Source organism: Scleropages formosus, chromosome 17 (assembly GCF_900964775.1).
Source record: "Scleropages formosus chromosome 17, fSclFor1.1, whole genome shotgun sequence".
Taxonomy (NCBI): Eukaryota; Metazoa; Chordata; class Actinopteri; order Osteoglossiformes; family Osteoglossidae; genus Scleropages; species Scleropages formosus.
The window spans coordinates 16704252-16717919 of NC_041822.1; positions in this window are offsets into that span (position 1 = coordinate 16704252).

The following is a 13668-nucleotide window of genomic DNA, read 5'->3' on the forward strand; positions in this document are numbered from 1 at the left end:
TTCCGATCGGTGGACATGGGGCAGGGAGGCGTTCAGTCACACAAATAAATCATCGCTTCACTGATTTGGAAGGACCCCCTAGCTGTGTCCTCGCCACACAGATGGAGACAGGAGCTGGTAGCCATCGTGAGCCAGTAAAACTGATGCTCAGTGTTCAACAGCAGTAGGAGGCACCCAGATTGTTCGTAAAAAAAGAGGCTGAAGGTGTCGATTAATGCATCTGTCAAAAATATTAGAAGAAGTTTTAAAAGGCTGATTCACATTAATGTTGTACAGTAAGATAATGTAAAACAAGAAAACTCTGCTTGTTTCCAAGTATCAGAATGCTAAAGAGCAAACATATCTATGTAGTCACACAAACCACACATTGTCAGTAAGGATTCCAGCCATCTATAACAACTCCATCTGTATTCCATAATTTTTTCATGTATACTTTTTCGTTCAGTCCGATTCCCCCTATTTGAGAGGCTTGTTTGCTGTATAAGCAAGTAAAATGGGAAATATCAGAAATATTTTTTTAGTGACTGCTGCAGTTATGAGATTAAACCTCATGGCCCTCCTTGTGTCATTGACATTTCATAGACATGAACAGGGCACAAAAGGACACGTTTACCTATACATTCAATGACAGCTCTCTGTTTCTCTCAAGAATGATTCCATCATTCTACATGAAAGCTTTTCATAAAGAGTTACTCTTTCCTTGCTGATGTCCTTTAATCTGCGGTTTTATTTAATGAGTGTCATATGCAATAGGTGCGTACTGAGTTGACTATGTCTATTCATATTTTACATTCTGTTTCTTTTTCACGCAGTTTTATCCATGGCCAAGTACCCAGTTTTTAGACTCCCCCATAAAGCACAGCATCCATCTGACTTGGGAGAAACGAACGCAGGAATGAACCTCTTCTCATGTGCATATTGTGAGTTGTCTGCTCCGATATCACTCTACAGGCTGCAGGGTTCTATGGGTAATATGATGCGCCTGGAGAAGGGAACTCTTCATCAGACTTCACACACCTGTAAGCACCTGGCAGAGCTCATCAACAAGAGGGAGAGAAGTCCGGCTACCTCGCTGAAACAGTGGACCGTTTGTGTGCCCTTGGCCTCTTCACCCCATCTCCATGGTGTGGCTGTATGGAAATTTGAACCCAGATTGTTACCCTAAGGCAAACCCCAACTTACTGATATGTCACTGTGGAGGTCACTCAAGAATACTATTCACATTTTTTTCTTTTTCATTTCAACTTTAAATGCATATTTTTTGGCCTGTGCATTCAGTCAAATGGCCTTACATCTTGATCTATGATGGGGGGTATTGTCAAATGTATTCGCTTAGTCTAACAGAGCACTTAAAAAAATCTTTTGACCGAAAAAGTGAAAATGTAGAAAACAAGGTTATGAAAACCACATCTATGCAATCTTTAGAAGAAACAGTGAGTCACTGCTGATTAAAAGGGAAGAAAGGTATAATGCTGGCATGGGCTGCCTTACCCCAGCCTCCCACAGACATCTTTGTGCTTGAAGTGAGAGCTGCTGCACATAGGCTGTCTGAATGATAAGTGCTTGCACTGGCCCCGAAGGGCAGACGCAAGCCTGGTGGCTCTGCCAAGGGCAGCGGCAAGGGCAGTGGTGAAGGCAACGACTTATCATGCAAAAAAAAAAAACATCTGCCGAGGAGAAGAACTTCACATCACATCCTTCTTTGAGAGACTGCGAAATGCTGAGACTTTGTGGTGCAGCTTTGGGTAATTCATGCTTTGCATTTTTGTTCAGCTGGAAAGTAAAGGACAATAACCTCTGCTAATGCGGATGAATTCCAGGGAAACTTAATGGTTTCTTGGCTTTATGCTAGCGTACTCGTCCCCGGGACGTGGGACTCACTTTGTTCTACAGTGCTGGCCTTCATAGCTGCTTAGAGCAGAGTGATCCGGGGGCATCATTAAGCCTTCTGGTGGAAAGAGAGCCATTGCACTGTTTCCGTGAGACAGTAAAGAGTAGGGTGACAGTGCTGTAAACCACACAGCCTCCTACCCACAGGGTGCTACATGAGGACAGTGGAAGAAGAAGACAAAAGCAGAGAAAATCCATCCATTCATCCATTTTCAGAAACCTATAATCCAATTAGGGTCATGGTGACTAGAAAATTTCCTTCGGAATTTGTTAGAACTCTGATTAGCCCACAGTTGGAAGGCTGTTTCACAAATCTGATCGAAAGGAAATGACTTGAACAGCAATATTTCAGCCTGTATACCAGCTCGAGTCAATGTGTTCTCCTCCTTGGTATGTGTGTCAAGAATGTGGTTCCTCTCAGGCTTCTGCAGTTGCCGAGGAGTTCTGGATTACAGATGATTTGGAGATGATCCTCAGAAATTGGCAGAAGTTGATGCCTTAGAATGAAATCCTTTGGCATTTTTCTGTGCAGATTCTGTTTTGAGTTGACTGTAATCTCTTCAGATTAAAGACTATTGTTTTGCAAATATTAACTAGTTTCATCAGTTCTCCAAAACGAGGGAGAAAAGGATTAAGAGTAAGACTTCAACAAAAACTGACACCAGAGTTCAATTAATTTTTCCAAAGTATCAGAATGTTGAAGCTACAAAACCATGCATCATTTGTTTGTGATCTATGCAGTCTCTCAACTGTCTGAGTAACAAAAAGCCAAGTGGTAATAAAATAAAATAAAATAAAATAAAGCTGGGTTCAAACCAAATCTTGTAAATGCCATTTTCTTTTCTCACTAGATCAAAATATTCCTGGAACATGTACTTCATGCATATCTGGGAGCTTTCCAGAGTATGTCTCTACCTAGAGTCTTCTGTTTTATAAACTGTATGAATAATGCAAGAAGTTCCCTTTCTTCAGTCTCCTGCTATGATGTACTGACATAAAAATAGACTTGCTCTTTGGAATTAAGATCACTTTTCTTCCTTGGTTCACAGCATAACCTGGCTTTGTAATGTATGACTAGGAATAATATTTCTAGAAATAAAAGTGTTCCCTTCATTATTTATTTGCAGACATTCAGCCATGGCAAAAGACCTGCGTAATATTGTTTAAATCGTTTTAATACTTTCTCAAGTCCTAGGCTTACTCTCTAAATTAAACCCCTCACTCACTCACTCATTCACTCACACAGGCACTACTGTTAACTAGTTGTCCAAATCAGGGTTGCAATGGTCCAGAGCCTGGCCAGGAAGCACAAGTTAGAAGCAAGACTAGCCAGTGTACACCCTGGACAGGATGCCAGACCATTGCAGGGTATGGTTATAGGGTATAGCAAATTCAATCCACTCCTTTCACTGAATACAGAAGTACTGAAAATGTAATTTTTGCTGGCAAAGATGGTGATATTGCACGGCTGACTTGCACTTTGAGAATTCTGTGTCTGCATCAGTATCTCCCTGTCTGTGAAATGCACTTTTTTTTATTCTTCTCTTTCAAGAAAAGTGTATGTCAATGTAAATGTCAATTACATGGATATTTATTTATTAAATCACATTTTAATCTGTAGTAATTTCACTGGATATTCCGTATGCTTGTGCATATTTCTATGAAGATCTTATATAGATCTAAAGATCTGTATAAAGATCTTTATTTGGTCTAAAAAGCAAAATAGTAGTTTGCCATTGGGTCACAACTCCATATGCTTTACTACCAGCAGTTAAATTAAAATGAATAAGATTACAGCACTTTTGAAGCTCAGAAATAATGCACCTCTAATGGAAAAAATAAACAGTATTTCTCACTGACACTTAGAAACACTTTTATTCATGGAGCATTGTGAGTAAAATGGAAAAGGAAAAAGGAAAGTACTCAAAATACACATTTCCTATTATATTCATAGAACAGAAAATCATTTATCCAGCCGAGATGTTTCCATTCAAAATAAATTTTCTTACACAAGGAATTTTAATCACATCCCCAGAAAAACAATGCCTGCAATTTGGCGAATATTGCTAATGCGCTTTAAGGCAATACAAAAGCACTTTGAGGCAATATAATATTATCCACCCTGGAACACGATTAGGTTAATCTAATGAAAAGTAAACAAGTGCTGAACTGAGCAGCTACGCATGGCATCACAGTGAGCACTGTCACCGCAGTTGATAACACGCTAATTTTCAGGGAGAGGTATGAAAGCCACAGACGTTCAGGAAGGCATTTCTTTTTTGTGGCTGCACAAAGAGATGAAGATCGACAAGTCCATTTTCGCCAACGTGCCCTCATGGCACAACTGATCCCTGTTAATCTTTTGCTGAGTGGCAATCAGAATCTTTAACCCCTCACTGATTAACTTCCTTGGAACATAAACGACAGCTCACTGCCCTCTCTGCTGCTATTTACTATAGGCTAAAAGAGATGCCCTCTCAATTTGATTTCAGTATCTTTCAATTAATTCAGGTTCTGTTGGTCAGATTCTTCAGTTTTCTTTCAATACTTTTATACATGCTTTTTTTTTTAAATCCCTAATATTTAAAAGTCAAGTTTAAAAAAGTATGTTAAGAAGGTTGCAGCAGTTAGGGTAGTGGTTAGAGCTGCTTCTTTGGACTCGAAGGATTCAACCCCAAAAATGCACAAAGATGAAGACTGAAAAATTAATGTTCTTCTGCACTCATATTGCAGCACATCTTTTAACTATACTGCAATGGACTGGTATCCCATGAGGGTGTATCCTACTCTGCTTTGCTCCCAGGGATTATTCTGGGATAGGCTCTGGACCTTTGCGACCCTGACCAGAACAAACAGTTAATGACATGGATGGATGGATGGATGGATGGATGGATGGATGGATGGATGTTTTAACTGTAGCTGATGCTTGGTCTAGGTCTACCAACCCTACGGCCTGCTTCAAAGGAGATATGAGCGATTTGAGAAAAAACTAATTGCAGAAAGGGGAGAAAGAAACAAAATGGTAAACAAAAACTATGACTGCCCTAAACGTCTTTGTGTTGCCCTCTCACTCCTTGGCTTTTACTAAGACTTTAAATGCTGAAATAAGTACTGTAGCTGAAAGAGGTTCTTAAGCATTCTAAATTGAGATTAGGGAAATTCCACTTGCAATTGTTGTTTAGCGCTGTAAGAATAGTGGAACTTGTTTTTATTGCAGCTTTACAATCCATATTATGGGCTTCATTTAAACCAGTTGACCTAATAGGACCACAGTCTCCAAAACTCCTGCTAATGAGCAGTCACAAATGAATCACATGTATCTGATAAATAACATGTAATAACATGTATTCTACATTCTGAGACACCACTTTTCTGGGAGTTCTTTAGACCCCCTTTGGTTCAAAGAAAAAAAAAATCCATATTGAGTTTTTTCATTCAGTTTTTCTGTTTTAGCTGTAAATTGTCTCTAAAGTACTTTGATCAGATGCAAGGACAAGGAAATAAATAACTTGTTACTGTAGAACAGAAGAAGGAAAAAAATAACTCATTGTAAATAAAATTTAATTGACAATTTAATAGTTAAACTATTACAGGAAAACAGCACAGTGTCTCACTTGGAATTATCATTTACAACAAATGTTGTAATCTAGAAAAAAACAATGAAATATTGGAAAACTGGATACTTCACCTGTAAATAAAAATAATTTGAATGTCTGTGTCAGTAAAAAGTGTATAAAAAGTGAATAATATGTGTGCCTGTTTATATAAAGGGGTTATTCTGAGTTCCAGTGGTATTTATTATATTTTCCACTGGGCACATTGCTGTTAGCTGATGCCGCTTTGTTGCCACAGCTGACAAATAGCTGATGCCCCACAAAAACATATAAATTATTCTGGGTGCACAGGGGCAATAAAAAATATGACTGGGAATAGCAATAAAAGCAAAGGACATCTTATTCACCTGCTGACTTTTAGTATCTACTTGATGTAAGTAGTATGCTTCAAAAGGTTATTTGCAATACCAATGTCAGTCATCATTTCGGAATATTTTTAAATGTTATGGTGGCAGACAGGTTCCCATTGTGTCATGTGCTTCTAGACTTAGTAGTACAACAGAGGCTCTATCACCTGGCATTTATAGACCTGAAAGAGAGGAAGGACAGAGGTTAACATGACGCATATTTCTCCCAGTATTCATTTCACATCAGGCCAATTAAGTCTAGCTAATTGCTGGATGGTCTTCAGTCATTAGAGTGACTAACAGAGGGGAACAACCCCGCAAGCGATCGCTAATGTGACAGGTATTTGCCTCCCAGACCCCCATAGCTACAATAAAGGTCATCACTGTAAGAGCTCCAGGGGAAATAAATTGAGCGAGTAGAGGAATTGTCACACATGATGGCCTTTTCTCTCCCTCCCGTGAAAGGCCCATTTTGTGTCGTCTAGATTGCGACACCACATTGTTTGTCAAGGGCACGCTTGCAATCAGGGAGCTGTCTTCCTTTTGGCAAGGAGCTACAGCTTCTCCAGCACGCCGATGCCTAACGGGTAAGACCTGTCCTCCACGGTATGGGGAAGGCCTTTCACGCTTAGCATCTCAGAAGGGAAAACAACACCTAATACCGTCCTGTCAAAGACAGTCACGCACCGCTCGAGATTAAACACGTTAATACTGCCGGCGTCAAAGAATTATTTGCATTACTACCAGCGCCATTGTTTCTTTCCATTGAAAGCTCTTTTGAAGCTCAGATTGCCTGTCAGTTGTGGGTGAGAAAAGTATTGCTGTGTGATTAACTCACTCATATTTTTGCACTCCGATCAAGCATCAATGAATTCAAATCCTTTCAGTTTCCTGGATTTTACTGTTTTGTTTTACCCGCCATTGTTTATCTTTGATCTTGATCCCCATCACCTGACTGTATATGTTACTGAGGATCTATTGTTTACTGAAAAGCTTATCCTCTGAAAACATCTCATTTTACAAGATTAAATAACTTTGTAGCTATGAAAGTAACTTGCAAAATCCCTGTTACTTATGGATAATTGATTACCATGTCATGGATTCTTTAATGATGTGCTCAATTTTAAATACCACTATTTCCATTGTGATATGATGTCAATTACATAATAAGTACACAATAAATGATCATTTTCAGATTCAGCAACACTGAATAACAGCAAGAAATATATATCTACAGTATGTTTATTTCTGTGTATATACATACACACACACACACACACACACACACACTTTCAGAACCGCTTGTCCCTTACGGGGTCACGGGGAACCGGAGCCTACCCGGCAACACAGGGCGTAAGGCCGGAGGGGGAGGGGACACACCCAGGACGGGACGCCAGTCCGCCGCAAGGCACCCCAAGCGGGACTTGAACCCCAGACCCACCGGAGAGCAGGGCTGCGGTCCAACCCACATACACACACACCTTTATATATATATATATATATATATATATATATATACAGTATATACAGTATGTATATATGTATACAGGGGGGTGGAATGACACTATTTAGTTCTTCACTAAATTATCCCAGAAGCATAGTGTGTTAGGCTATGACATGCCAAGGTAACCAGACACATTCATATGCTACAGAGTTTATAGCCTCCAGTCTACCTGAAACACATGTCTTTGCACTGTGGTAGGAAACCAGAGCCCGCACACAAACATGGGGTGAATATGTAAACTTTGCGCAGACAGAAGAAGGATCAGTCTCACACCTTACCACACAGGTCAGACATGATGAGGTTACCCATTGCACACACACACACACACACACACACACACAGTCTGAACCACTTGTCCCATACAGGATTGCAGGGAGCCGGAGACTAATCCGGTAACACAGGGCGTAAGGCCGGAGGGGGAGGGGACACACCCAGGACAGGACGCCAGTCTGTCACAAGGCACCCCAAGCGGGACTCAAACCCCAGACCCACCTTAGAGCAGGACTCGGTCCAATCCACTGCACCACCACGCCACCCCACTAAAGAAGAATAAAAGTATATAAAAATATTCAATAAGACATTTTCATTCCATTCTAACATTATAATAATTATTTTACCCTTTTCAAAAGCATAATGTTAGACTACGCTACATTTTTCATTATTTGATAGTGCTCATTGCTAGGATACGGACCTGTACGTATTAAATATTGGTACCCTTTGATCAAGAGATTAAGTGTATTTCTGTGGTGCTTTGTCTGTTAGACAGGTGAAAAACTCATACTCACCCACACAGCACATCAGTACAATACATTTATTTGAATGAATGAACGAACAAAGAAACAAACGAATGAACAAACGAATGAATGAATGTAGATGCACTTCGAATGGGCAAAAGCGTCTCCTTAATTAATAAATGTAAATGTGAATGAACAAATGAACGAACGAAAGAACGAACGAACGAACGAATGAAGCTTTAGTAACCTCCATGGGAAATTCACCTGATTGTAACGGCATACAATATGCAATATACATATGTATGCACACAACACATATATACATGCATGCACACTTAAAGTAACCAAACATCTGAAGAAGTAGAGAAAGAAGTTAGAAAGTGAAATAAGTAGAAAAATTAATTAAAAACTTAACAAGTGAATGAACAGGCAACCATATTTAAATGCAAGAAAGGAGAGGAGTGGATTAATGTGAGATCATGAGAGAAGTTGAGGTGGTGCAGGATGTGGTGGGACACAGAAAAAGCTCAGCACCATCTGGTCAGTGAGAGGTCATCCAGGTGTTATCCAGGTGCAGCCCCTGGTATTTGACTGAACTGCACATTCCTAGAGGCACAACCATGTCATAGGTTCCAATCACAGGAAGGTCTTCCGCAAAGCCTTTGAAGAAATCACTTAAATGTATTTTTTTTTTTGGGCCAATATCAAGCTAAAGAAATTAATAAAGGTGTCAGACTCTTGTAGTTTACACCCCCTCTGGAAGGAAGATCCAAGAAATAATTAAAAATGAATGCCTTTTATTACAGAAGTGGTTAACTACAGATCTTTGTTAAGGAGCTGGTGCTGGCCAAGTGAGGTTGTCCTGCTCCTTAGCAGGGCAAGCAGGCTTCATTTTCCTGACTCTCTGGATCCGCTCTCTGTTTGGACGTAAACAACGTGCTGACTTGGAATCCAGCAATAACTGTGATCCACCAACCATGCAGTTCTCTGTCAGTATTTGCCTTGGCTCTCCATCAGTCTGAAACAAAGTGACATGTGGTGTGTGTGTGTGTGTGTGTGTGTGTGTGTGTGTGTGCGAGCGCAGCTATTTTTTGTCCATCGTCACCCTGCTCAGTAGTGTCAACTTTCTCCCCCAGCAGTCAGTCCTGATAATTACAGACTTGTTTATTGTTCTAATCTACAAAGGCAGCCATTCTGATGCCAAAACAAATGACAGACCATTTCAGCTTCAAAATGAGGTTGTGCGCTGTTGTGCGCTGTTGTGCGTTGTGTGGGCGCTTGGTTGCAGCTGATAAGACTACATTCGCATTTCAGGTTATTACCTTTAAGATAAAAGGAGGCAAATGCTCTCCGTGAGCTTCTCTTTCATAAACAGGCTGTAGAGATTGTGCCCAAAACTATGCTTTCACTAGAAATGTAGACTAATTACTGTACACCTGTGTTTAGGACACGTTTAAATATCTGTGATAAATTTTTACAAACGACCATATATTATTCTGCAGGTCTGTAAATTCTTCGATAGACCCTTGTGGTCATATGGCAAGAACATCCAAGTTGTGCATTTATTAACCAGACCAGTATGATATATATAATTATATATAAGATTAAAACATTGTATATATAATATAACGCTATAATTTTCTTACCATTTATAAATAAGATTGTGAACTTAACATTCAGCACAGTAGTTTTCCTTTGCTGTGTTTTTTCCTGACCAGTCTGCTGAAAATCAATACTTTATTGAACCATATTTCTTTCTCAACAGACAGTAATGTGTCGAAAAAACCTATTAGTCTCCATTTAAGTTTAACAGACACCCACAGTGTAGCTATTACTCATTTTGCACTGAAGTCACTGTGAAATGAAAACTGTTGTGTCACAGGACATTAACTTTGAGCAAAATGTGCCACTTAAACGCTAATTTATCAGCTGAACACAAAGAGGAGTGCAAGGCTATTGCACAGGTCTTAACTGGGTTCTAGTTACTTAGAGCTGGAGCAACATTCTTAGTAAATAGATCATTTTACCTCCTGGAAGGTAAGTCTTCAGGCTTCCCTAGCTGCACCTAGGTGTCCGCCATTGTTCCTATTGTTCATTCATTTAACTGCCACTTTTCTTCGAAGAAACTTACAATGTTTATAGATTTGTACGCTAAGATGCGTACAGTGATTTACAAATTTATACAGCTGGGTACTTCCTAGAGAAGCAATTCAGGATAGGTACCTTGCATAAGGGCACTACAGCAGGGACGAGGTTTCGAACCTGGGACTTCCTACTGCAAGGTGACAGCTGTAACCACTGCGCTTCATGCTGATTGTCATTTTGCACAGTATTGTTACATAATTTATATTCTACATTAACGTCATTCAATCACTGCGGTGACAGTGTGAATTTTCCTTTTTGAAATTAAATCATCAGTCAATCACAGCCAGTCAAACAAACCAGTTGAAGAAATTGCTCCTACCAGCAGCCATGAGGCTCCACAATGAGTCCTTATGCTACTTATTTCACTTATTTTTCGACCCACTTATATGTTTCGTTTACTTCACGCGTGTATGTATGCACAGTACATACAGTGTACTGTATGTTGTGCAACGTTGTATGTGTGCATGTATCTACAGTATCTTGTACATTCTATGCTGTTGCAACCAAGGGAATTTCCCTTTGGGATTAATAAAGTTTCATTCATTCATTGAAGTAGAATATAAAAGATGGTGATGGTAAAAGATGGTGAAAAAGATTTTTTATCTTGGAATGGTCCCTACCATAACAAAGTATACTTGTGTGACACAATAGCTCTACATTACTTACTGGCAAGTGGCAAGCTGCACCAAAATGAGATTTCTATAGATTTCTTAAGATCGCTGCTCTACATTATCAATCTGCGCTGCTTCAGCCATCTGTACCGGTCTGTCCACCTGATACCTTGGAGAAATGGACTGTAAGGGCAAGACGGATGTTTTGTCAAGAAACACTGATTAAAGTGGAGAAGAAGAGAAAGGGAACCACTGGCTTCCTAACACCCATTCTCCTTGAGTGTGAGAGTCAGCTTGACCAGCATAATCTGCTGACCAGATTCTCTGTTTTTCCCAGGATCCCATTACCAAGGCCTGACCTTTGAAGACTGGGGATCACCCTGAGATGGACCATACTGCTGAACACACCATTACAAACTGAAGCTCAATTAATGTTGTGAAGTGCTACCCAAAGCTTCTGTAGTAAAAAGCAGCGCTTCTGTAGGACTGCAATGCACTGTTGACTGATGCATTAGGAAATGGGAGTTGACATCCATGCTTATTTATTTATTTAGCTCAGCAGCAGCTGCTATTCAAAGTGACTTGCACAGTGTATCCTTACACCACTGAAGAAATGACACGAAATACTTGCTCACAAGCACGGGAAAATGTCCTCACCGCAGCACTGTTGCTTGGGGGTGTCGCCCCTTCATTCCAAAATGTCCCAGTGTGTAAATAACAAAGATTTTTTTCAATTCACAATCCAAACAGTGTTATAGTTGCGTGATTGTTCCAGGAGCATGTTGATGACGGCATGCCTCACCAGCAAAGTGCTTTGCGAGGTGCTGTGCTCAGTGACTTGTCTTCTCTCATGGATGTTGTAACTGTTTCTTTCTAGCATTGTGCCACTTAATTTAAATTACTCTCAGCTATTGAGCAGTTCATTAGAAAGTGAGCAGCGCAGTATTAAGAGTGATTGTTTTTAAATTGTTCCCATTCCATACCCTGCCACGTGTCGTAAATAAGCTTATCTTGGGGAAGCACACTGGAACATTACGGCGCTATCTCTGGACATGCCGAGAATTTGAGCCCAGCTCATAACAGACACAAATGTTCTTTGCCATTTATCGTGACGTGAAATCAGACATTATCCACCTTGTCATACTCAGGCATAGTCAAGCCTCCATGAAATTCCTACCACAATCATATTATCTGTGAATTAAATGGATGATGTTCGGAAAGACAATTTGCTTGAATGCCAGCAAAGTTCATCTTCATTCAAGTCAACGGGAAAATGTCACAAAGGACCCTCTTGGATTAAAGACATGAGTTTCGTGTAGCCGTTGTCCTTGAAACGCAATCGTTGCCATCATATGACTTGCCTTTCTTTACCCCCCGCTGGACCTGGCACAAATCATATCCTGCGCCAGATGGCACAGGTGCAGCTTTTACCCATTGTTGTGGAAACCTTGACAGTGTTATTACTTGTCCATATAGTGCAGTCGATATAAACACTCAGTCACCATCATACATTGTGCTACATGTAGAGTGTTTGCATTTCCCAGACTGTTACTGATGACTAAATCATTTCTGCCGCTGGATATAGTCTGACAAAAAGCAGGATCCCAATAAAAACCAGATTGCTTGGATCTTGTGATACGTTTCTCTGGATCAAGAGGAAATCGATTTGGGTTCGGGTTCACAGCCCTTAACCCTCTCCAGGCAGATGCTGCAAATTTGCATCACTAATTGCCTACTAATACTAACATTTCCTACAGTTAGTGTTAATTTGGGCCTGAGAAGGTTAAATTCTATTCTTTATGTATTGTTAAACCTCACAGTTCTGTATTATTGGACCCACCAATATGGACAATATTGAAAAGACAAATTTTAACTACTCATGTGATAAACATTGGTGCATATTGTGGAAGGAAATAAACTAACTGTACTTAAGAATCACATGTCTGCAACTATGTCTCGCTTTCTCCTAATGTAATGCACAAATTGTATTTTCTATGAGATGTACGTCGCTTTGGAGGAAAGCATCTGCTAAATAAATAAATGTAAATGTAAATGTACTGTGGAAAGGATACCGAATCAGCAGTTACACGGTAATACTGATAGACAGCAGCAGGAATACATTAAATGCCATGATTGAATGAATAATGGAAAATATGGCTGTCATTCCGTATTGCTTGCCTAATGTGACCTAAAATTCAAGGCATTATAACTGTAATTAAAAGCAATCGTTTAATAAATAAAAACAGATGATTGCATTTGGTGGGTGGCTTGGTGGCACAGTGGGTTGTGCTGGTGCCTCATAGCACTTGGGCTGGTGTAGGTCAGCTGTGGGTTCGAATCTAGGTCTGTCTGTGTGGAGTTTCCATGTTCCGTCTGCATGGGTTTTCTCCAAGTGCTCTGGTTTCCTCTCACATTCCCAAGACATGCAGTTTGGGAAAATGGGTGATGCTAAGTTGCTCACAGTGTCTGAATGTGTGGCAGTCTAGCATCTTGTCCAGGGTGTATGCCCTTGTGCCTGGTTATTCTGGGATAGGCTCTGGACTGCTGTGACCCTAGCCAAGATGAGTGGTTAACAAAAGTGAATGATTACATTGGGACAGGATTTACTGTGGGCCCATCAAGTTTGACTTCTCTGTGCATTTACTGCCCCCTAGAGGGACAGTTCACCACTCAAATCTGAATTCTTGAAGGAAGACTAAATCATTACAGTGAATATCAGCAAAGCAAAGAAAAGATGTACAACAATATTCAATAATATTTACCTTTGACAACTGTGTTATGGGTTAGCTGAACATTAAAAGTCACTTTGTAGAAGAGCCGCAG